The sequence below is a fragment of the Erinaceus europaeus genome, chromosome 23 (assembly GCF_950295315.1).
Source record: "Erinaceus europaeus chromosome 23, mEriEur2.1, whole genome shotgun sequence".
NCBI lineage: Eukaryota > Metazoa > Chordata > Mammalia > Eulipotyphla > Erinaceidae > Erinaceus > Erinaceus europaeus.
The window spans coordinates 7,768,613-7,794,100 of NC_080184.1; the positions used below are offsets into that span (position 1 = coordinate 7,768,613).

The following is a 25,488-nucleotide window of genomic DNA, read 5'->3' on the forward strand; positions in this document are numbered from 1 at the left end:
AGTTGAAAAATAAATGTAAAATTGGTAATTAAAAGATAGACAGGCCTGGACTCCAGCACCCTGAAAGCTATATAAACAATTAGAGAAAGCAATTCAGTGCAGGCTGCAGCTGCAGCCCCCTGAGGTGACTCTCTGAGATATCCCAGAGGCAGGAAAAGAAGATGACCACAGGGCTATAAAAAGAATCCTCACTTCCCCCATACATATGTAATTGATAACCATAGTTGTAACACTGTCATGTACACTGTCATGTACCTCATATTCTGAATTGTAAAATTCATGTTAAGTGAAATAAGTCAGAAACATAAGGATGAATATAGGATGATCTCATTCTCAGGCAGAAGTTGAAAAACAAAATCAGAAAAGAAAACACAAGTAGAACCTGAATGGGAATTGGCATATTGCAACAAAGTAAAAGACTCTGGGGTGGGTGGGTGGGGAGAATACAGGTCCAAGAAGGATGACAGATAACATAGTGGGGATTGTATTGTTATATGGAAAAGTGAGAAATGTTATGCATGTACAAACTATTGTATTTACTGTCAAATGTAAAACATTAATTCCCCAATATAGAAAAAAAATTTAAATATCTAAATAAACTTAAAAAAAATATTTCCTTTTTTTGCCCTTGCTGTAGTTATTATTGATGTCATTTTTGTTGGATAGGACAGAGAGAAATGGAGAAGAGAGGGGAAGAAAGAGAGGGGAAGAGAAAGACAGACACCTTCAGACCTGCTTCACCGCTTGTCAAGCAACTCCCCTGCAGGTGGGGAGCTGGGGGCTGGAACCAGGATCCTTACACTCGTCCTTGGGCTTTGCACCAGGTGTGCTTAATCGGCTGCGCTACTGCCTGACTCCCTCTAAACTGCTATGCTGACAGCAATCATTCTAACTTTTCAGCACTGATTCTTTACATTCTTATTCTTTAATATGTCCTAATGTGTCAAATTCATGCTCATATTCTTGCCCCTCTCCTCACACACAGAATACAATCAGAATGTTTCCAAGTGTAATGAAACTCAGAACATTCATACTGCTTTTTAGGTCACATAGAGGCCATCTGACTCTTTATGTAAAGATGAGTTTCCAGCACTCTTTGCACAACTACTATGGACAACTTCCTGATCCATGCAGAGATCTGATTATTACATGACAGTCCCTGAATCCGGGTAGAAATCTTTAAGTCAGCAGACAAAAGGTGAGCAATTCCACTCAAAGATGGAGGAACTGATGCTGGGGAAAGATTTTGGGGTTGTGGTCTGGGAAGTGGTGCAGTGGATAAGGCATTGGACTCTCAAACATGAGGTCCTGGTTCAATCCCCAGCAACACATGTACCACAGTGATATCTGGTTCTTTCTTTCTCTCTCTCTTCCTATCTTTCTCATGAATAAAGAAATATAATCTTTAAAAAAATGAAAGATTTCTGTACATTTTGGACAATAGTTTTATCTAATTTTGAAGAAAATATAAAATCTGATAAGAATGACAGTGGCATTTGTAATCAGAACTAAACAGAATGAATCATTTTTAGGAAAACACAGATTAAATCTTGACTGATACTAATGGGATGTCTGTGGTGACAAATATCATATAAGCCTAAAGGAAGTTTTTTGGATTTTTTTCAATGATATTTATAACAATTGTGGATAAAAATATAGTGTGGTATATGTCAACACTAGTCTATTTAAACAGTTCTAGTTACTACATATTCTGTTTCCCATAGATGTATGCAACCCTAATGGAAATAATCTATGAAATGAGACATAGTATCCTTCCACCTTGTGAGAAAATTTAATCATTGATCAAATAAAAGGTAGAGGCTAGATTTTAATCCAAATTATGTGTCCTATAGCTTTTTTGAAATGACACGTGGGTCTACATACAAGTACTACATGGAGCTGTGCTCCAGCAAGGCTTACAATGGAGAAGGAGACATGAGGAAAGCTATCAGGGCTGGTGTGTTGTGATAATTGACATTGAGAGGGAAGGGGTGATAGAAAGGGAAAGAGACAAATAGATACTTGCAGACCTGCTTCACTGTTCATGAAGTGGGGGCTTAAACCCAGAATCTTGCACTTAGTGATATCTGTGCTTAATTTGAGTGCCACTGCCCAGCGTTTTCTACAGGCATTGTTATGAAACTATGAGTACCTCATTCCCATCATCTGTCTTTTTTGATGCCTATAGAAATTCTTTTAAAATGTACAGATGAGTGCATAAACATGATTACATCAAATTCATGTTGATGCCTCTGAATTTGTTCCATTTTCCTTCTATTTTTAAATTTTGCAAAGAACATTGCTGTATATAGTATCTTTATGTAGACCCATGTGTCATTTCAGGTGAGCTAAAAAGTTCAAATGACCCGAATTAAGATAGAATCTCTACATTTTATGTAATGTATGTTTAATTGTTCTCACTCAAATGAAAGAATTATATATAGCACTTTATATTTTACTTATATTAGTACATTGCATTACCTTATGGAAGAATTTTGATGGCGTTAGATTGCACTATGTTGATACAAAGAGACTCTCATGCTTGAAGCTTCAAACTCCCAGGGTCAATGCCCCAAACCAACATAAGCCAGAGCTAAACAGTGCTCATATAAATAAATAAAAATTAATAAATTGTTGTGTAGTAACTAGAACTGCCTAAATAGACTTATGCTGAACTAGGGAGATAGCATAGTGGCCATATAAAAACACACTCCAGCCACCACCAGGTTCCAGATGCCATCCAGGCTTGCCGGCCAGACTTCCCTGGACTGAAGACCCCACCAATGTGTCCTGGAGCTCAGCTTCCCCAGAGACCCACCCTACTAGGGAAAGAGAGAGGCAGACTGGGAGTATGGACCGACCAGTCAATGTCCATGTTCAGCAGGGAAGCAATTACAGAAGCCAGACATTCCAACTTCTGCAACCCTCAACGACCCTGGGTCCATGCTCCCAGAGGGATAGAAAATGGGAAAGCTATCAGGGGAGGGGGTGGGATATGGAGATTGGATGGTGGGAATTGTGTGGAGTTTAGCCCTCCTACCCTATGGTTTTGTTAATTTATCCTTTCTTAAATAAAAAATAAATTAAATACACACACACACACACACACACACACACACTCCTGCATGAGTTACCAAAAGCCAGAGTTTAGCAGTGCACTAGTAAAAATGATAAAGTAAATAGAATTGTGTTGCCATTTATCAGTTTACATTTCTCTGTATATTTGCCATAAGTTTGTCTGAAGATATTCAAGAATCATTCCTTTGTACATTTACTCTTTGTCATTCCAGTTATACTTTTGACCCATACACTAGTACCTACTTAGAAATGTAGACAGGAGCTCCAGTGGCACAATTGGTTAGTGCACAGTACTTACACAGAAATGTAGACTTGGGACTTCTGAGAGGTGTGGCCTTGAAGTAACAGACACATAGACTGTCCCCCAAAACAACAAAGATTGACAGCTATTTAATTAAACAAACTTCATCCAACTACAGCTGATATATTCACAGAAACATTGTAGCCTTAAGCCACCAAGTTGGAGAGACTACTATGATTCCATTCTGACCTCCCTGTGCAGACAACTTCACCAACATGTCCCAGATCCTCACCTAATAAGAGTCCTACCCATATCAAAAAATAGAAACAGACTGTAGGGGAGTCGGGCTGTAGCGCAGCGGGTTAAGCGCAGGTGGCGCAAAGCACAAGGACCGGCACAAGGATCCCGGTTTGAACCCCGGCTCCCCATCTGCAGGGGAGTCGCTTCACAGGTGGTGAAGCAGGTCTGCAGGTGTCTATCTTTCTCTCCTCCTCTCTGTCTTCCCCTCCTCTCCATTTCTCTCTGTCCTAAAAAAAAAAAAAAAAAAAAGAAACAGACTGTAGGTATGTACTGACCTGCTGATGTCCATGTCCAGTTGAGAAGCAATTACAGAAGCAAAGGATCCATCCTCTTGCACCCCTGAAAAGAACATTCATTCATACTCCCAGAAAAAAAAAAAAGATAATGGAAGATGACCAGTGGGCAATAGACCCTCTGGACAGTAAATGCTTGTCACCAGGAATTTCTGTTTTCTGTTCCATCACTGAAATAGAAGCAGATCTGGAAGGCAGCAGAGAATGTCAGGCACTGTTTTACTAACCTGAGAGAGAGGGAAACAAAACAACCGAAAATAAAAGACAGTATTCATAAGTAGTAACAGCTGTATGTGTGACTTCCAAAAGAAGTGAAGACAAGTCCATTGAAAAAAATGGACACTGGCGCTAAGCACAAGAACCGGCTTAAGGATCCCGGTTCAAGCCCCCGGCTCCCCACCTGCAGGGGGGTCGCTTCACAGGCGGTGAAGCAGGTCTGCAGGTGTCTGTCTTTCTCTCCCCCTCGCTGTCTTACCCTCCCCTCTCCATTTCTCTCTGTCCTATCCAACAAAGACATCAATAACAACAACAATAATAACTACAATGATAAAACAACAAGGGCAACAAAAGGGAATAAATAAATTAAAAAAAAAAAAGAAAGAAATGGACACACACACATTCAACCCTAATCTGTGACACTGTAAGAATTATTGTAGACACCTCTGCAGAGGATAGGGCCATAGAACAGTAGGGGGAAAAATGTGGAATTATGACACTATTACCTTAAAAAGTTTTAAATTGGGAGTAGAGCAGTAACACAGCAGGCTAATCACACATGAAACATGTAAGGATCCTTACCAGTGTAAGGATTTCGATCGAGTCCCTGGTTCCCCACCTGCGGGGGAGTCGCTTCACAAACGGTGAAGCAGGTCTACCGGTGTCTGTCTTTCCCCCTCTTTGACTTTCCCAAATATCTCCATTTCTCTCTGTCCTATCCAAGAACAACAACATCAATAGCAACAACAATAATAACTAAAACAGCATTAAAAACCAGTGGAAACAAAAGGAAAAATAAATAGATAAATGTATTAAAAATTTTTTTAAGTTTTAAATCGGGAGTCGGGCATTAGCAGGTTAAGCGCAGGTGACATAAAATCAAGGCCAGCATAAGTCTACCAGTTTGAGCTCCCAGCAGCCCACCTACAGGTGAATCACTTCACAAGCGGTAAAGCAGGTCTGTAGGTTCTATCTTTCCCTCTCTGTCTTCCCCTCCTCTCTCCATTTCTCTCTGTCCTATACAATGATGACATCAATAGCAAACATAATAATTACAACAACAATAAAAATAAGGACAACAAAGAATGGAATAAATAAATATTTAAGAAAAGATTTAAGTCAATAAAAATCACTAAAAAAGGGAGTCAGGTGGTAGCGCAGTGGGTTAAGCACAGGTGGTGCTAAGCGCAAGGACCAGCTCAAGGACCCCGGTTCAAGCCCCTGGCTCCCCACCTGCAGGGGAGTCGCTTCACAGGTGGTGAAGCAGGTCTGCAGGTGTCTGTCTTTCTCTCCCCCTCTCTGTCTTCCCCTCCTCTCTCCATTTCTCTCTGTCCTTTTTTTTTAATATTTATTTTATTTATTTATTCCCTTTTGTTGCCCTTGTTGTTTTTTTATTGTTGTAGCTATTATTGTTGTTGTTGTTGTTGGATAGGACAGAGAGAAATGGAGAGAGGAGGGGAAGACAGAGAGGAGGAGCGAAAGATAGACACCTGCAGACCTGCTTCACCGCCTGTGAAGCGACTCCCCTGCAGGTGGGGAGCCGGGGTTCGAACCTGGGTCTTTATGCCGGTCCTTGTGCTTTGCGCCACCTGGGCTTAACCCGCTGCGCTACAGCCTGACTCCCCATTTCTCTCTGTCCTATCCGGTAATGACGACATCAGCAACAACAATAATAACTACAACAATAAAACAACAAGGGCATCAAAAGGGAATAAATAAATAAATAATATTTTTAAAAAATCACTAAAAAAATTAGAAAAAGAACACTATGGGAATCAGAATTCCCCCTGAAATCCTGAATTAGTATGTGCACATAATAAAAGCAATAGCTATTATTATTTGTTTATAAATTTATTTTTATTTAAACAGCCTGTATTCTTTGAAGTCTACTGAACCAACTCTAGGGTGTGAGGATTCTGCATCCCTCGGAGGGCACAGAATCTGCTTGATGGGCAGCTCTGTCTTCCCCTCACTGACTCCCTGTACCATGGATTGGCCTGCAGAAGGTAGGGTCTGAGGCAGGGGTCCTTGTGTGTGTCCCTGCCCTCACCCTTCTGGAATAGCCATGTCTTTTTTTTCCCTTCAGTGTTATTGCTGGGGCTCAGTGCCTGCAACATGAATCCACTGCTCCTGGAGTCCATCTCCCCCTTTTGTTGCCCTTGTTGTAGCCCTGTTGTGGTTATTATTGTTGTTGATGATATCATTTGTTGTTGGATAGGACAGAGAGAAATGGAAAGAGGAGGGGAAGATAGAGGGGGAGAGAAAGATAGATACCTGCAGACCTGCTTCACCGCCTGTGAAGCGACTCCCCCACAGGTGGGGAGCCTGGGGCTTGAACCAGGATCCTTACGCTGATCCTTTTATTTTGTGCCACCTGCACTTAACCCTCTGAGCCCAATCCCCCCTTTAAATATTTATTTATTCCCTTTTGTTGCCTTTACTATTGTATTGTTGTAGTTTTTATTGATGTCATCGAAGTTGGATAGGACAGAGAAAACTCAAGAGAGGAGAAGAAGAAAAACGGGGAAAGATAGACACCTGCTGACCTGCTTCACCACTTGTGAAGTGACCCCCCTGGAGGTGGAGAGCCAGTCCTTGTGCTTTGTGTCACCTGTGCTTAACCCACTGCACTATCACCCTACTCTCTGGAATAGCCACTCTGACCCTGCACTGCCAGCTACTCAGCTTATCATTTAGTTGTGATTCTACAGAAATTTCCTTCCAGAATACCATACTCTGAGAATTTTCTGTACCATCTCTCTGCTCTGTCACACCAACCTGATCCTTTAAGGGAATATCACTGATTCCTGCCACCTGATGCCAGAGCTCACAGTCTCTGCTACACCTCCCTTCCCATGTGCTCTGGATACACCAGGGACCTGTGCACCTACCCTTTACAGCTCTTCCTTCAGCCTCCACAGAGAGGAGCAGGATGGGGAGGGCGGAAGTAGGGAGTATATTATGAGAAAAGACTGGGGATCCCTGGCCCCATTTCTCTTTGGGTCTGTGGAGAATCACCCCAATTTCACCTCTGCCTTTTCTGCTATAACTGCATGTTGCTCTGGGTCTGGCCTCCAGGAACTCCTGGGCCTTCTGATTCTCCTCAAATACATGCCTGAGAAGGACATCAGTGGTAGCAGTCCCTTGTCTCCATCCCAGCCCCTCCTCTTAATTCCATGTTCTGGCACAACCACTGCTTCCTAACTAAGGAGGGACAGTGCCTCTCTGGCAGTCCTGCAGACCAGGAACCCAAGCTGTGAGCACAGAACATGACCCAGGTTCTCACCTTTGACTGCATCAGCTTCTCTACTGTAGAGAGGGACTCACAGATGGGGAGGGAACACTGACTCTCATGGTGTGACCTTAGAATAGTCTCGGGAAGAGTGAGAGTATCAGGACCCGGAAACAAAGATTATACATATTAAAATGTTACAGATCTACGGGACCTGCTCTTCTTGGGTGAGTAGGCTTCATAAGGAATCATGCTATATATATTTTTTTTTTTACCAGCTTTATACAGACATTGGGAAAGTTTTGCAAAAAGTCAAGCATATCCCAAAGTAAAGATAGTTTTACAGTGAATATGTCTGTACTTATTCCCTAGCTTTAATAATTGTCAAATCATAGTTGACCTTAAATGTTTTTTACTCACCCTCCCCAATAGGATGGATTTATTTATTTGGTCAGTTATTTTCAGAAATAACTAATTTGGGGGGACTGAGCAGGTTGTTCACCCAGTTAAGGCCACATGTTGCCATGTGAAAGGACTTGAGTTTAAATGCCAAGTGCCCACCTGCAGGAAGAAAGCTGTATGAGTGATGAGGGGTGCTGCAGTCTTTTTCTCCTATCTCCCTCCCCTTTCAGTTTCTCCTGTGCTATGAAAAAAAAAAAAAAAAACATTTTGAAGATCTGTATGGGGATATCCCCCCTCACACACAAAAATGTCACTCCAACATATAGCTGTGCTGGAGATTAAATAAATAAATAAATAAATACACCATGTTCCAGTATGTGGCACAGTGGATAAAGCATTGGATTTTCAACCATGAGGTTCTGAACTCAATGCCTGTAGAGAAGAAGGTCAGACTGACCTTCACTGAGTAAGCAGTAGAGAAGTAGAGCAGAAGGTCAGAAAAGTCAAATGCCTTCTATGGAGACCAGAATGCACCTAACTGTATCTATAGTAACCTAAGTGAACTACCCCATTTTTATTTTGTATTTCTCGATTGTTTATTTGCAATAGCTACCTGCCATGTTAGCCTCTGTAAACTGGGCTAGCTTCTGCATATCTAGAGTGTAAAGCTGGAACTGAACCTTTGTTCAATGCTGTGAGTTTTCAGAGAGATCTGGACTCTCAGTTGAAATCAATAAACTCCTTTCTTCTTCATGCACCTTGGCTCTGGTCTTTCTGATATCCAACAGAATTCCTTCACAAAAGGAAATTCTAGACTGAGTGACATGTACACCTTAAATCTCAAGTGCTAATGAGTACAGAAACCACAGACTATAAAGGTTTAATTAATTTAATCATCTAATTATTCAAATTAACTTCATTAAATTAAAAAATATAAATGATCTTGGTGTTGGGTAAATAGCATAATGGTTTTGCAAACAAACCTTCATGGCTGACGCTCCAAAGTCCCAGGTTCAATATCCTGCACCACTATAAACCAGAGTTGAGCAGTGCTGTGGTAGAAAAAAAAATTGTATATATATATATATATGATCTTACAGTTTTTCCTATTCCGTAAAATTAATGAACTTAAAAATTATAGTCCTGGTAGTAGGGTGGTAGCACAGCAGGATAAGCACATGTGGTGTGAAGCACAAGGACCAGCATGAGGATCCCTCTTCAAGCCCACCGGCCCTTCTCCTGCAGGAGAGATGCATCACAGGCGGTGAAGCAGGTCTGCAGGTGTCTGTCTTTCTCTCCCCCTCTCCATCTTACCCTCTTCTCTCCTTTTCTTTCTGTCCTATCCATCAATAATATCAGCAATAATAACTATACAACAATAAAACAACAAGGACAACAAAAAGGAAATAAATATTTTTTTAAATCTTTTAAATAAATGTAATCCTGTCATTACATCATGAGGCTCATGACTTCCTACCTTAACAACATCCTTGTCAGTGCTGCAGATTCCTACATTGGAGATTCCTACATTGGAGATTCCTGCTCCATTCCTACAGGCACCATGCTAGAAACCTCAGCCACAGTGTTAAAAAGAAGCAGATCCAAAAAGATTTTTGACACTTTGACACTTTCCTGTTAATGACACAAAGTCCTCCAAGTTCAAAATGCATAAACAATCTACAGAACCTCTAATTCCACATATGTACAAGGAGAAACAGGGGAGAAGATCATAGTGCACTTTTTTAAAAATATATTTTTAAATATTTCTTTATTTTCCCTTTTGTTGCCCTATTGTTGTTGTTATTGATGTTGTCATTGACAGACAGAAATGGAGAGAGGAGGGGAAGACAGAGAGGGGGAGCGAAAGACAGACACCTGCAGACCTGCTTCACCACCTGTGGAGCAACTCCTCTGCAGATGGGGTGCGGGGGGCTCAAACCGGGATCCTTATGCTGGTCCTTGTGCTGTGCACCCTGTGCGCTTAACCAGCTGTGCTACCGCCCAACTCCCCATATTGCACTTTTATGATCTTAAATAACTGGAAACTTTCCCTCTACTACTGAAAAAGATCTCTGTTCATTATTTGATGTACAATAACACATTTTAGACCTGAACTAACTAGAATTGAACACACCAAGTGTTCAGGTCACACTGGAGAACAATGCATTAAAATCTGATTACAGGGGGCCGGTCTTGCTGCACCTGGTATGAGCACATATTACAATGTGCAAGGTCCTGGGTTCAAGGCCCCAGTCCCCACCTGCAGGGGAAAGCTTCATGAGTGGTGAAGCAGTACTGCAGGGATCTTTCTGTCTCACTCCCTCTCTAACCCCCACTTCCCTCTCAATTTCTGGCCATCTCTAACCAATAAATAAATAAAAATAATTTTTAAAAGTTTTAAAAACAGAAAAATAATTTTAAAGGTTTAAAAGGAGGAAAAGAGGGAGTCGGGCGGTAGTGTAGCAGGTTAAGCGCACGTGGCGCAAAGCGTTAATGGACCAGCTAAGGATCCCGGTTCGAGCCCCCAGCTCCCCACCTGTAGGGGAGTCGCTTCACAGGTAGTGAAGCAGGTCTGCAGGTGTCTGTCTTTCTCTCCCCCTCTCTGTCTTCCCCTCCTCTCTCCATTTCTCTCTGTTCTATCCAACAATGACAACATCAGTAACAACAATAACTACAACATTAAAACAGCAAGGGCAACAAAAGGGAATAAATAAATAAATAAAAACTAAAAAAAAAGGAGGAAAAGAAAAAAAGAGAATGGCGATCCACCCCCTTTTCCAAAGAGCACATTGTTTAACTCCCCCACACAGAATCAGGACAGCTAAAGAGGAATCCAGTCCTGGTGTGAGGTGGGGATGGTGGATTGACCAGGGAGAGGCCTGGGCACATGGCGGCTTCCTGGAATATTCTTTTTTTTTTTAAATAAATATTTATTATTTATTTTCCCTTTTGTTACCCTGTTTTTAATTGTTGTATTTATTATTATTGTTATTGATGTCATCATTGTTAGGACAGAGAGAAATGGAGAGATTAGAGGAAGACAAAGAGGGGGAGAGAAAGACACCTGCAGACCTGCTTTGCTTCACCTCCTGTGAATCTGGAGCCTTACCCAGTCTCTGTGCTGCATGCCACGTGCGCTTAACCTGCTGTGCTACTGCCTGACTCCCAAGAATGGGAATTCTAAACTACTATGAAACAACTCAAGACTAACCTGATAAAACTCTTGCCACACACAATATTCTTCTGATTGGATAATGTTCAGACCCAATCAAAACCAGAGATTTCTAAGTGACAGCAAAATTGAAACAATTTAATCTGGCATAGTTGCTTTAAATCAGTCATGGATAGAAGAATTTAGGTGGCAAATTCTAGCAATAACAATGGAAGGAGAAATTATTTACAGTGATAATACTGGGTGAAACTACCCCTTAAGTTACTATTGCATATCAGAATGACTTTTTAATAAAACCCCATTATTTCTAGGCCACTCTCTATTTCTAACATCTAATGTAAGACTATCTAGTTTAAAATTATGCATAGGGATCCTGGCTATAGCCGAGCAAGTTAAGCGCATGTGGCGCTAAGTGCAAGGACTGGCCTAAGGATCCTGGTTCAAGCCCCTGCATGCCCACCTGCAGGGGAGTCGCTTCACTGGTAGAAAAAAATATTATATATGTGTGTGTGTGTGTGTGTGTGTGTGTGATCTTGCAGTTTTTCCTATTCTTTAATAATTAATTAATTAAAAGATTTGAGCCTGTTGTTACATCATGAGGTCCATGACTTGGATTTATTGACACTTTCCTGTTAATGACACAAAATCTTCCAACTTCAAATACATAAACAATCTATAAAGACTTATTTTTTATTTTTTTGTATTTATTTATTCCCTTTTGTTGTCCTTGTTGCTTCATTGTTGTAGTTATTATTGTTGTTGTTTTTACTGATGCTGTTCTTGTTGGATAGGACAGAGAGAAATGGAGAGGAGGGAAAGACAGAGAAGGGTAGAGAAAGATAGACACCTGCAGACCTACTTCACCACCTGTGAAGTGACTCCCCTGCAGGTGGAGAGCCAGGGGCTCGAACCCGGATCCTTCTGCCGGTCCTTGCACTTTGCACCATATGAGCTTAACCCGCTGCACTACTACCTGACTCCCATAAACAATCTATAGAACCTGTAATTCCACATATGTATAAGGAGAAATAGGGGAGAAAATCATAGTGCACTTTTAAAAAAATATATTCTCTGATCTGTTTCCCTTTGTTTAATTATTGTTGTAGTTATTATTGTTGTTTTTGATTTCATCATTGTGGATACGACAGAGAGAAATGGAGAGAGGAGGGGAAGACAGAGAGGGGAATAGATAGACACCTCCAAACCTGCTTTACTGCCTTTCCCCTGCAGGTGGGGAGCCAGGGCCTCGAAACAGGATCCTTATGCTGGTCCTTGTGCTTTGTGCCACTTGCACTTAACCAGTTGTGCTACGTACGGTTTGACTCCCTGCCCCCCATAGTGCACTTTTATGATCTTAAATAATTGGAAACTTTCCCACTATTACTGAAAAAGATCTATGTCCATTATTTGATGTACAATAACACATTTTAGAACTGAACACACAAGTTTAGGTCACAGTGGAGAACACTGCATTAAAATCTGATTATAGGGGGCCGGGTCTTGCTGTACCTGGTGAGAACACATATTACAATGCGCAAGGTCCTGGGTTCAAGCCCCTGGTCCTCACCTGCAGGAAAAAGTTTCATGAGTGGTGAAGCAGTACAGGGATCTTTCCGTCTCACTCCCTCTCTATCCCCCACTTCCCTCTCAATTTCTGGCTGTCTCTAGCCAATAAATAAATAACAATTATTAAAAAATTTAAAAATCTAATTACAGAGGCCAGATGGTGAGTACACACACTGCAGTGCTCAAGGATCTGGGTTCAACTTCTGGTCTCCAGCTGATGGAGGAGAGTTAAGACGGAGGCAGCAGCACTGTATGTGTGTCTCTCTTTCCCTTCCTATCTCCCACTACCCTCCCACTTTCTCTCTGACTCTTCCCAAATATCAATCAATAAATATCATTTTAAGCAGGCCAGGCAGGAGCACACCTGGTTAATCTCACACACCACAGTGCACAATGACCCAAGTTCAAGACCCTGGTCCCCACCTGCAATGGGGAAAGCTTCATGAGTAATGAAGCAGAGCAGAGCAGCAAGTGCCTCTGTCTCTCTCCCTTTCTATCTCCTTTTCAATTTCTTTCTGTCTCTATCCAATAATGAATGATAAAAAAATACTTAAAGGGGGTGGGGGAAATATTTTAAAAACAATAATAATCTTAAAATATGACTACAAGTAGCTGAGCTAACTAGCACAATGGAGATGCAAATGACTTCCATGTCTGAGATTCCAAGTCTGCTTCAATCTCTAGATTATCAAAAGTAAGAACTGAACAGTGTTATGAGAAAAAATATATAAGTAGCATAAAAGATAATTCTCATTCCCAACTGGAAACAGGCAGTGGACAGGACTCCACGTTTTCAATTTCTGCACACTACATTCGAGTCACCGTAACTGCATCAACATTTCTTATGCCTCTCAATTTAAACTAGGGACTGCTTATGTTTCTCCAACAAGTTTATTAGAAGATAGTCCAACAACCCTGGGATACTTAAACTAGATTCCCTGCTAATACCAGAATAAACTGAATAAAAACAAGATGCACATGGGTAATATCTCTGTTTTCCACATAGCAACTCAAAACCCACTACGAAAACTAAGAAATATTACACATGTACTAACTATTGTATTTTATTTTACTGTTTACTCGAAACCATTAGTTACCCAATAGACAAATTAAAAAAAAAAAACTGTAACAGCTCCAGGGATAATATAACAGAGAAGAGAAATTTATAGTCACTAAGAAAAATGAAAATGAGAATTAAAGAAGTTCTTAGTTTCTTTTTTTAAATATTTATTTATACATTTTCCCTTTTTGTTGCCCTTGTTTTATTGTTGTAGTTACTATTGTTGTTGCTATCAATGTCATTGTGGTTGTTCTGACAGAGAGAAATAGAGAGGGAAGGGGATTCAGAGGGGGAGAGAAATACAGACACCTACAGACCTGCTTCACCACTTGTGAAGTGACTCCCCTGTAGTGGGAAAATGGGGATTGAATCGGAATCCTTATGCTGGTCTTTGAGTTTTTGTCACCTGCACTTAAAGGCTGCGCTACTGACCGACTCCCTCTTTCTCTTTCTTTCTTTTTTTTCTTTCTTTTCTTTCTTTCTTTCTTTCTTTCTTTCTTTCTTTCTTTCTTTCTTTCTTTCTTTCTTTCTTTTTAAGATTTTATTGATGAGAAAGATAGGAAGAGAGAAAGACCCAGACATTACTCTGGCACGTGCTGAACTGAGGACCTCATGCTTTACCAATACGCCACCTCCCAGACCACAAAAATTCCTTAGTTTCTATCTACTGAAACCCCAGGTCCCAAAGAAGGCAGAGCAATCACAGGGCCACTGAATCCAGCAGGAGGCCGACAGGTGCTGACAAACATACTGACTCCCCAACCTGAACATCTTGCCTGTGGTCAACAGGTCCTTCCTCGCTCCCCTGTCCTGGGTCCAGATGCCAGGACACTCAGTAGAGAATGGGACTGGACCCAGAAACTGCACCCATGACCGGGAGGTAAAAAAAAAAAAAAAAAAAGGAATGGTGACCCCACACCCTTTTCCACAGAGCACACACAAATAGGACAGCAAAAGAGGAATCCAGCCCTGGTGTAAGATGGGGATGGCAGATTGACCAGGGAGAGGCCCAGACACACGGCTCTGTCCCAGAATATTTCTTTTTTTCTTTTTTTAAATATTTATTTATTTTCCCTTTCGTTGCCCTTGTTATTGATGTCATCATTGTTAGATAGTACAGAGAGAAATGGGAGAAAGAGAGGAGGAAGAGGAGATAGACACCCGCAGACCTGCTTTGCTTCACTGCTTGTGAAGCGACTCCACTGCAGGTGGGGATCCTGGGGCTCTTAACCCTCTGTGCTACCACTCAACTCCAATCTCGGAATATTCTAGCAAGTCTCAAGCAAACCCTCCCAATCTCAGCCTCAATGAGCCACACTCACAATATTCCGTCCAGTCTGAACTTACTCAAGTCTCCTCTCCAACATCCAAATCAGCAGGAGATGAGAGCAGCACTGAGAGAATAGTAGAGAAAAGCGGGGTCCCAGAAACACAGGATCCATTGCTAATGTCCCTTACTTCCTGGAGTGTGGACTTTCACTTTGGAGCACCGCCCACTAGCATCCTACATTAGTCCATGTCCCCTGTCTCAAGACTTTAATTGGATGAAACTTGCCACACACAATATTCTTCTGATTGGATAATATTCAGACCCAATCAAAACCAGAGATTTCTAAGTGACAGCAATGCTGTCCTATCAACTTCTATAGGGGGTGTGCCTGGAGAACCATTAAAGGCAGAAATGGCTAGCAAAGCTTTCTCTTGAGTAATCTGGAAAATTCAGCTGTTAAAAACCTGCAATCCCATCAGCTTCCTCACCCAGTTAGCTTTCTCCTGCTCACTCTCTTCTGTTACAGAGCGAAATCAAACCACCATCCACTGCAAGGAAGCAAAAGATGTTTATTCACGAATTGCAATCCGGGCCGAGATGGTGACTGGCCGCAGTCCACCAAGCCTGAACAAGGCTCAAACCACACAATTTATAGGAATTCAGACTACACTCAGGGAGGGGGAACACATCACCTTATCAACCTATATCCAATAACGTGCTATAGAAAACGCAAAATCCAATCATTTCAAACTTAGCAAAAGCATGATCCATTCAAAGCAAAGCGCGGGCTAGTTTCAAACATTGCAAAGTCACACAACCAATAGCATCTAGCCAGGTAGGGTCACCACATCCTCCCACCATCTGCTGTAACCATCTGGCCTTCTGCTGCACCCATCCGGGAAAACAGCATTCCTCAAACCCTGTGCAAAAGGCCCTGAGACGGCTTGCCCTATGCAGGGTCCTTCAAGCAACCTGCAAAACAGCTGATGGCCTTCACTGATTAGGTCCTGTTTTCCAAGGGGGGAAAGGGCAAGGAATTTTTCATCTCACACCACAAACAACTTATACTAAAAGCACTTAACAAACAACTGTATGAAAGAGAACTTTTAAAACTACTTCTAACATTCCTTAAAACTACTTCTTCTAACATCTTCCGTGCTGCTTGGTCATATAAGGCGCAGCTCTGTGACCCCGCAACCCGAGACTTGGTTCTGCTGCTGTGCCCAGCGTGCAAACTGCACCCTGCAGCCGGCTCACAGCCTGGCTCCTGGAGTGCGGTGGGCTCCTTTGACCTGGAGGCTGCCTGCTGGCCCTAAGCCCTGCTCTGCTCTGCTCTGCTCTCTGTGGGTAAGTTCACTGATAGTCAAGCATGGATAACTATAGAAAATGATATTGGCACTGTGGGTATCAGCAGAGTTGCACAGTAAGCTTTGGGAGATGTTCAGTGTAGTCTACCTGACATTGCAACTGAATGGAACAAACAGATGAGTTTGGTGCTTTGAAAACTGTACAAGCTGCTACTGAACTAGATTCACTATCGAGGAGGAGGGAGCAGCTAACTGAGGACATTCCCTCCCTCCCAGAGGAGTTCTAGGCTGAATCTGACTTGGAAAAAATTGCAAGAGAAGCAGTCATGTTTAAGGGAGATGAGAAATTATTGGGAGCAAGGGATGACAGAAAAGGAGAACAAAATACAAGTCATGTAGTATGAATACTCTTAAGACAGAGAAAGGAGGGCCAGGTGGTGGCACATCTGGTTGAGCTCACATGTGATAGTGCACAGGGACCCTGGTTAAAGCCCCCATCCCCCACCTGCAGGGAGAAAGCTTTGTGAGTGGTAATGTTAGGTTCCCTAATCCAAGAAATTCACCAAGAGACCAGGGTAATGTAAAAACAAAGAGCTTTATTTACTAGCCTGGGATAAGGGCTAGGGCCGAGACCCCACAGCTGTATTGGGTGTTCGACCCCTTATCTAAGTCTTACTAGGGTTTATATACAATTCAGAATATGAGGTACATGACAGTGTTACAACTATGGTTATCAATTACATATGTATGGGGGAAGTGAGGATTCTTTTTATAGCCCTGTGGTCATCTTCTTTTCCTGCCTCTGGGATATCTCAGAGGGTCACCTCAGGGGGCTGCAGCTGCAGCCTGCACTGAATTGCTTTCTCTAATTGTTTATATAGCTTTCAGGGTGCTGGAGTCCAGGCCTGTCTATCTTTTAATTACCAATTTTACATTTATTTTTCAACTCATCTCTACATTTCCCCCTTCTCTGTGTTTTTTACAGCTAATCTTAGCTATATTTTCTGTCTCTTGGCTTACCGGCTGATAATGATGAAACTGGTTTTGTCTTAATACTAACAGCTGCACCATATCTAGTCGATTTTTAACAAAACCCATGAACTTATTTAAAACGCAAGGCCCAAAGGTTAACACAAGTAATAGCATGGCTAGAGGTCTTATAAGGGTGCTGATCAGTGTAGTTAATCAGGGGGAAGAGTTAAACCATGACTCAAACCAGCTTTGTCCCTGTAATTGCATAGAAGCAACCCTCTTCTTGTGTCTCAGGAATAACAGGCCCAGCCCCTTCTGATTTTGTAAGAAAACCATTTTTACTCTTTAAGGGGAGCCACTGGTGGCATCTGTTGAGAGCTGGTGACTGGTCTTTCCCCAGGCTTGTTGCACAGCATTCTAATTGTCCTGCAATATATATAGGCTGGGGATTCTGTAAGAACTTAACATTGGTGGGATAAGTGACAAGAGCAACAGAGCAGTCTGCCAAAAGCAATTTTAAAGGGAGACAGTTTGTTTACAAATGGGAAGCAGCACACTCTCAGAAGGGCCAGGGGCAGCAGCGATACCCATCTCCCGCCAGTTTCAAGGGTTAATTTAATTAAAGTCTCTTTCAGTGTCTGATTTACCTCTCTACCTGCCCAGAGATACGGGGCTCATTAACACAATGAAAATTTTAATTTGTTTTTATTTTTCAGGCCACTAACTGAGATATGATGGTGAGAGGGAACTCTCCACCTGAGCACTACTTTATCTTAAAAAAAAAAAAATTTTGTTCACCATCTATGCCCCCTCAGACTTTATTGGATAAGCCTCTACCCAACCTGAAAATGTGTCTATAAATACCAGCAAGTACTTATACCCCAAAGTCTCTGGTTTTACTTTTTATAAAAATCTACTTTTTTAATATCTTTTTACCTTTTTTTTCAATGTCAAGGCTGTCCCTGCTTCCTGTGTAGCTGCACAAGCGGCTTCATCTGCCCTCCAGTTTCTTTTCTGATGTCCGGGACAGTGGATCACAGCTGCTTTTTCCAGGGTCCATGAGGCCTCCAGTAGGTTCAGTATCTGGTCTTCGTGCTGGATCTTTTTTTCCTGGTGGAGGTCAGGTATTTTTTCTCTCCAAGTGCTTCATGTACACGCCATGTAGCAAAGGCATACCTCTTGGCAGTCATGTTTTTTTTTTTGCGGGGGGGAGCCTCAGGATCTATCTCTGACATCAGGGTGGCAGGGTTCAGGCTGGTGGCAGCACTGAATTTTACTCATGGCTGGTCTAGGAACAGAGCTTGGTAGCAGGTGAGGTGGGCATTGGACTTGCCCCAGTGATAGCTTGTCTGCTTTTCTTAACAGCTGTGTCATGGGTGCTATTGTCTTCAGGCATTTTTGTCCATCCAGCAGCCACTGGGTCTAATATTTGACAAATAGGCGATGGATCTGTGTCATGGCCCAAGTTTTTGGGTCAACACAGCCTGGCTTATGCCTTTAAGTTTATCTACAAGCAGTCTAAGTGGCTTGTTGATAAAACAGCCTTTCTTCCAGTGTCCTTTTTCTTTGCAGTAAAATCACTGATCTTTCCCTACCCTTAGGCTAATCTTTCTGACTTTTTTGTCCCCTCTGGGCACTGCCCCAACTTTTTTTTTTCTTTTCCGAAATCTAATGTCAAAACATTTGCCAACTTCTTAAAAACCCTCTGAGCAATCTCTCAGCTTTTTAAAAAAATCTTTCTGTCTTCTGTAACTTTTTTCTAATATCTGGGGCAGATATGAGCAACAAAAGGCCAAATTTAGTGCCATTCTATTTACCTTATAGAGATTAGTGGGGCATTTGACTGCCACTTGAAGACCCCTTAGGAGAACCTGACAATCTGATTGAAGGGGTGTCACTACTGCAGTCATACATTTGTAACCAGTAAGACATACACAAAACCGAATTGGGAGTTCACGAAAATTTATAATCTAATGACTAGAAATGGCTTATATATCTTTATATAATTTAGAAGGCCTCTTAAAAAACAGATATACCAGTATAGTATATGAAGTCAGTACCCAATGTGTTGATATGATAAAATGATTACTATTTCTTTAGCATGATTTTAAAAGAGCTTAAACAATTTAAGCACAATTTTAAAACAGTTTTTGTTAAGATATAAAACTCTTAATAGATTTTATCCCTGGGAGTCGGGCTGTAGTGCAGCCGGCTAAGCACAGGTGGCGCAAAGCACAAGGACCGGCATAAGGATCCCGGTTTGAACCCAGGCTCCCCACCTGCAGGGGAGTCGCTTCACAGGCGGTGAAGCAGGTCTGCAGGTGTCTATCTTTCTCTCCTCCTCTCTGTCTTCCCCTCCCTCTCTCCATTTCTCTCTGTTCTATCCAACAACGACAACAACAATAATAACTACAACAATAAAACAACAAGGGCAACAAAAGGAAATAAATAAAATAGATATTAAAAAAAAAGATTTCATCCCTGAGAACTATAATATGGCAACGTAAAAGGCTAAAATAAACCTCATAGCTTAAATGGTCAAAATTATAATTTTGTTAAATCAGAATTTGCTAAAAAAAATCTTTTATTAGACCAGAAACACCATGTATCAACTTAATTTATCAAGATTAAATCTCTGACAGTGTCTTGAAACAAACCAGATAAATTTTTGACAAGTAGAATCTATTTTCTCAAAAGCCAATTATTTGATTATAATTTTGTAGTCTTTTTAAATAGGGGAGTTATATCAGTAACAACTTTATCAGGAGAAAGTCACTGTGAAAGCAAAATTAATTAACTCATGAGTAAGCTAAAAATATCTCTTAAATTTTAGGTAAAAACTTTTTTTTTAATTTTTTTATTTAAGAAAGGATAAATTAACAAAACCATAGGGTAGGAGGGGTACGACTCCACACAATTCCCACCACCCAATCTCCACTAGCTTTCCCATTCTCTGTCCCTCTGGGAGCATGGACCCAGGGTCATTGTGGGTTGCAGAAGGTGGAAGGTCTGGCTTCTGTAATTGCTTCCCCGCTGAACATGGGCGTTGACTGGTCGGTCCATACTCCCAGTCTGCCTCTCTCTTTCCCTAGTAGGGTGGGTCTCTGGGGAAGCTGAGCTCCAGGACACATTGGTGGGGTTTTCAGTCCAGGGAAGCCTGGGCGGCATCCTGATAGAGAAGAGGAGATGAAGATACACATCTGCAGGGGGATTTGGGTGGTGGTGCAGTTGGGTCGAGAGGGAGTGCTGGTCCTTTTTGCTCCTGCCTAGGTCCCTTCTGCGTGCTCCAGACACCTTCAGCCAGATAATGGGTCATGAATTCTATGAACCATGCCATGATCCTTCCCATGCCAGAAATAATAACATGACTCTATACAAGGACCAATAGCCTGTCTCACTGTGGGCATCTTAGCTACCCCCAGCTGGGCTCTCTTGATACCGATGGGTGCTTCTCACCTTCCCCCTTGGTTAATACAGTAAACTTTCATTTGTCTACACTCCTGATTCTACTTGCCTCAATTTCAGCATCTTTTTTTTTCTCTCCCCCAGAGCACTGCTGAGCTCTGGCTTATGGTGGTACAGGAGACTGAGTCTGGGACTTTGGAGCTTCAGGAATGAGAGTCTGTTTACATAACCATTATGCTACCTACCCCCACCCCATAGCATCTTATAATTCTAACATTTTGGTGCAAAAACCTGAAAGGGGCTACAAATCTAGCCTCATCCTTTGGGTATTTAGTGCCCCAGTATTCTAACAATTATAATTGCTAGAAACAGAAAAACACATATATCTACTATCATTATTTCAGTATTTAGACCAAAAATTTTAACAGATATTGGGTGATGAACTCTGCAAAAGCCCACAGGTAAAAGAAATGTATATTCTGGAGGGCAGGAGGAATTGAATATTCTCCAATGACTTTCCTTGTCTTTCTGATCAAAGTGAATCAATGAATCTGGAGGGAGCATCTCTGAAATACTGTCAAAAGACCCTGCCAGCTATTCCATTTTTAATTACTCTTTCACTCTCATTTTTAAAATTATTTCCCCTTCTATTGCCCTTGTTGTTTTTGTTGTTGTTTTTGTGATTATTGTTGTTATTTATGTCATCATTGGTGGATAGGACTGAGAAATGGAGAAAGGTGGGGTAGACAGAGAGGAGATGAGACAGATAGACACCAGCAGACATGCTTCACTGCCTGTGAAGCGACTCCCCTTCAGTTGGGGAGCCAGGGCCCCTAACCAGGCTCCTTAGGCCAGTCCTTCTGCTTCATGCCATGTGTGCTTGAGCCACTGTGCTACCACCCATCGCCCTATGCCGGGCTAGCTTTATGGGCAGCAGAGAGATGACCAGGGACTCATGGCTGAGCTCAGACGCAGTTCAATCTTTATTGATGATGAATGAGTGCAAGCTATATATCTCTACTCACAATCCTGTCCTTATATATCCTGAGGTGGAATTGTAAGGTCAGAAGAGAATGTAAGTAGTATAGGGGGTGGGGAGAAGGAAAAAGCATGGGAAACCTTTGGGATTAAACCAGTGCTGGCAAAACAATGATTATGTAAATAGACCACAGCATTAAGTATTGCAACAGAAGGGGTCTTAGAAGCAGACCAACAACTCTAATTACTTTTTTAGTTGTATGTATTAATATTATAGCAGGGAGAAAGCAGAATACTTCACAGATCTTGCATGGACAGTGCCAGGACTGAAATTTGGTACTTCAATTTGCTAATTGGTGACTCTACAATTAAGATATCTGCCTTATGATTGGAATAAGAGATGTTTAACTGAATAAAAGAATAAGGAATAAAGGAGTCTGTTATATATTTGGATGGTCAATCCAGATTCTCAATCAGGAGAAATACACCTCTCTGCTGATTCCAATGTCCTTTCCTGAAAGTTGGTGGCTATGTCCATGACTGAAAAATTTCACTCCAAAGAGAAGTAACCATCACAAGATATAAACTTACTCGTGTAAGTCTAGTTGTCAATAAGTGGCCTATATTGGGATTCAATTATCCAATTCTCTAGTTGTGGTTCTGGACAATAATGAATATTCCCACCATTACTTGAGATCTCTTTACACTTAATCATTGTTCCTATTCCCTCTCTGCTAGTCTGTATAAATGAAGCTTTTGGGAGTTCTACCAGAACATAAAAGTTATCTCAACATCTTCTTGCAGTTAACACAGTGTAAGAAAATCGGAGAACTTCCAGACTTCCGGAGGCTGGGCTTCGGAGTAGCAGCAGCTGTCTTTCTCTCCTCTCCTCTACTGGGTTAACTAGGAATACCAAAGGAGATTTATTATCTTTATTTATTGGCTAGAAACAGCCAGAAATTGAGAGAGAAGGAGAAGATAGAGAGACACCTGCAGCCCTGATTCACTACTTGCAAAGCTTTCTGCCTCCAGGTGGGGGTCAGGGGCTTGAACCTAGGTCCTTTTGCACTGTAACATGTCACTCAACCAGGTGCTCCACCACCCGGCCCCCTAAATAAACTTCCATGTTCACAGCAATCATTCTAACATTTCAACAGTAATTCTTATTCTTGAACACATTCTCACATGTTGAATTGATGCTCATAGTCTTGCCTATCTATTCACACACAGAATATAATCAGAATGTTTCCAAGTATAATGAAATTCAGAACAGTCATACTGCTTTTTAGGTCACATGTAAGCCATTCGATTCTTTATGTAAAGATCAGTTTCCATCATCTTTGCATAGCTACTATGGACAACTTCCTGATCCATGGAGAGAACTGATTATTACTTGGCATCAATAACAATAATAATTACATCAACAATCAAAATAAGGGCAACAAAGAATGAAATATATAAGTAAATATATATATTTATTGTAGTTATTATTTTTGTTGTTATTGATGTCGAAGTTGTTGGATAGGACAGAGAAAATAAAGAAAGGAGGGGAAGACTGAGAGGGGGAGAGATAGACAGAGACCTGCAGACCTGCTTCACCATCTGTGAAGCGACTCCCCTGCAGATGTTCATGTTGCTCTCTACACTGAAAGGTGGCTCATGAGGGAGAATAAAACATTAGGATAGAATTTGGGAACAAATCAGCATCAGGGCAATATTCCCACTGGGGCAGAGCCTATGAGGGATTGCCCTGATCCCTACCGTAAGCCTGTCCCCTGAATTCAAGAGGTCTGGCAGCTGCTTTATCAACTTTTAGTTTTGGGGGTTCTATGGCTTCATCCAACACCCTATTGGCTGTCGGGAGACTGGAAGAGGGCTGAAGACCATTAGGTCACACCAGGGGTTACCCAGCCAGAGTCCTGCAATTGTCCTAGACCTTATCAATCTCCATGCAAAGGACTCGGCTGGGAAAGATAGAAAAGGACAGAAAAGGGGAACTTAGCTGCAGTGGGTGCTAACAAAGCTTCAAAGTTCCTGCCTGGCTTGCCATAATGTTAAGTATTTTTCCTTCTGACCGTACCCATTACAAACTGAGACAGACTGAGGCTGACACAAGAAATAGGGGAAGTTGAAGTATATTCACACATTACTACAAACTTACACATGTACAATAGCCATTACTACAAACTTACACATGTACAAACACAGAACAGACATAGAACACTGGGACCTCAGGAAACCTGAGGGTCCCCCACCAAGTCAGAGTGCCAATTAGTGGCCCCATTATTTGGGAGAGAGACCCAGATGCTGGGAGCTCATCTCCTATTAAAGAGAATGGGAGTTGGGGGGCTTCAAGGTGGTCACATGAATACATTCCTAGAATGAACATTCTGAAACTCATTGGCTCCAGGAAGCTAGTGGGCAGGTTAGTGATAACCATTAGGGCACAAAGGTTACAAGACAGAAGGGTTTCTGTAACATTATATTTATTTATTTATTTATTTATTTATTTATTACCAGAGCACTGCTCAGCTCTTGCTTAGGGTGGTGCAAGGGATTGAACCTGGGACTTTAGAACCTCAGGCATGAGAGTCTGTTTGCATAACCATTATGCTATCTACCCCTCCCACAGCAACATTCTTAGTTAATCAGAAATTCTCTGTTGTCCAAATAAGGGGGAAATTCCTTCATTATCTAGTCCTCTAAGGGTTTGCTCTTAATCACTCAATTCACCTAGCTTTCTATATGGGGGATTTCTAATTGAATCAGCTTGGGGGACTTATTCCTTCACAAGGTAGACTACACTAAACAACATCTCCCAAAGCTTACTGTGCAACCCTGCTGATTCCCACAGTGCAGATAACATTTTCTATAGTTATCCATGCTTGTTTGTCTGTGAAATTACCCACAGAGAGCAAAACAAAGCAGAGCGGAGCAGGGCTCTGGGTCAGCAGGCAGCCTCCAGGTCAAAGGAGCCCACTGCACTGGAGGAGCCAGGCTGAGAGGAGGCTGCATGGTGCAGTTTGCACTTTGGGCACAACAGCAGCACCAAGTCCCCAGGGTGCGGGTCACAGAGCTGCGCCTCATATGACCAAGCAGCATGGAAGAGAGCGAGCAGGAGTAAGCTAACTGGGTGAGAAAACTGATGGAATTATATGTTTTTAACAGCTGACACTTCTTTTAAAAAATGTTTTATTTATTCCCTTTTGTTGCCCTTGTTTTATTGGATAGGACAAAGAGTAATGGACGGAAGAGGGGAAGATGGGAGGAGAGAAAGACAGACACCTGCAGACCTGCTTCATCGCGACTCCCCTGCAAATGGAGAGCCGGGGGGCTGGAACTGGGATCCTTACTTGAGTCCTTGCGCTTTAAGCGTCCCACCAAATGCTCTTAACCCACCGCGCTACCGCCCGAGGTCCAACAGCTGAGGCTTCTAAAGTACTCCAGAGAACCCTTTGCCAGCCATTTCTGACTTTAAGGGTTCTCCAGGCTCACCCCCTATAGATGTTGATAGGACAGCATTGCTGTCATTTAGAAATGTCTGGTTTCGATTGGGTCTGAACTTTATCCAAAGTTTTCATCCAATTAAACTCTGAGACAGTGGACATGGACCAATGTGGGATGCTCATGGGTGGTGCTCCAAAGTGAAATCCAACACTCGAGGAGGTAAGAGACACTAGCAATCTCTTCTGTGTTTTTGCGCGGCTGCTTTTCTCTACTTTTCTCTCAGTGCTGCTCTCATCTCCTGATTTGGATGTTGGAGAGGAGACTTGAGTAAATTCAGACTGGACGGGATATTGTGAGTGTGGCTCATTGAGGCTGAGATTGGGAGGGTTTGCTTGAGTCTTGCTAGAGTATTCCGGGATCGGATTCGGGCAGTAGCACAGCGGCTTAAGTGCACTTGGAGCAGCGCACCACAAGGACCAGCAAAGGGCTGCGGGTTGGAGCCTCAGGCTCCCAACCTGCAGGGGAGTCGCTTCACAAATGGTGAAGCAA

The 25,488-nt window shown here is 42.1% G+C and overlaps 1 protein-coding gene across 6 annotated transcripts in view; it reads left to right on the top strand.

The window, feature by feature from the left end:
- The window catches only part of LOC103123871 (zinc finger protein 709-like), a 236,158-nt gene that overhangs the window by 47,462 nt on the left and 163,208 nt on the right, over nt 1–25,488 (top strand). For 3 of the 6 annotated variants that reach the window (XM_060182160.1, XM_060182156.1, XM_060182158.1), the window contains exon 1: nt 16,055–16,177. The exons of the other annotated variants lie outside the window; for them this stretch is intronic. The gene's annotated coding sequence lies outside the window, so the exon portion shown is untranslated. Of the gene's footprint in view, nt 1–16,054; nt 16,178–25,488 lie in introns of those variants that run through there. 6 annotated transcript variants of the gene reach the window in all.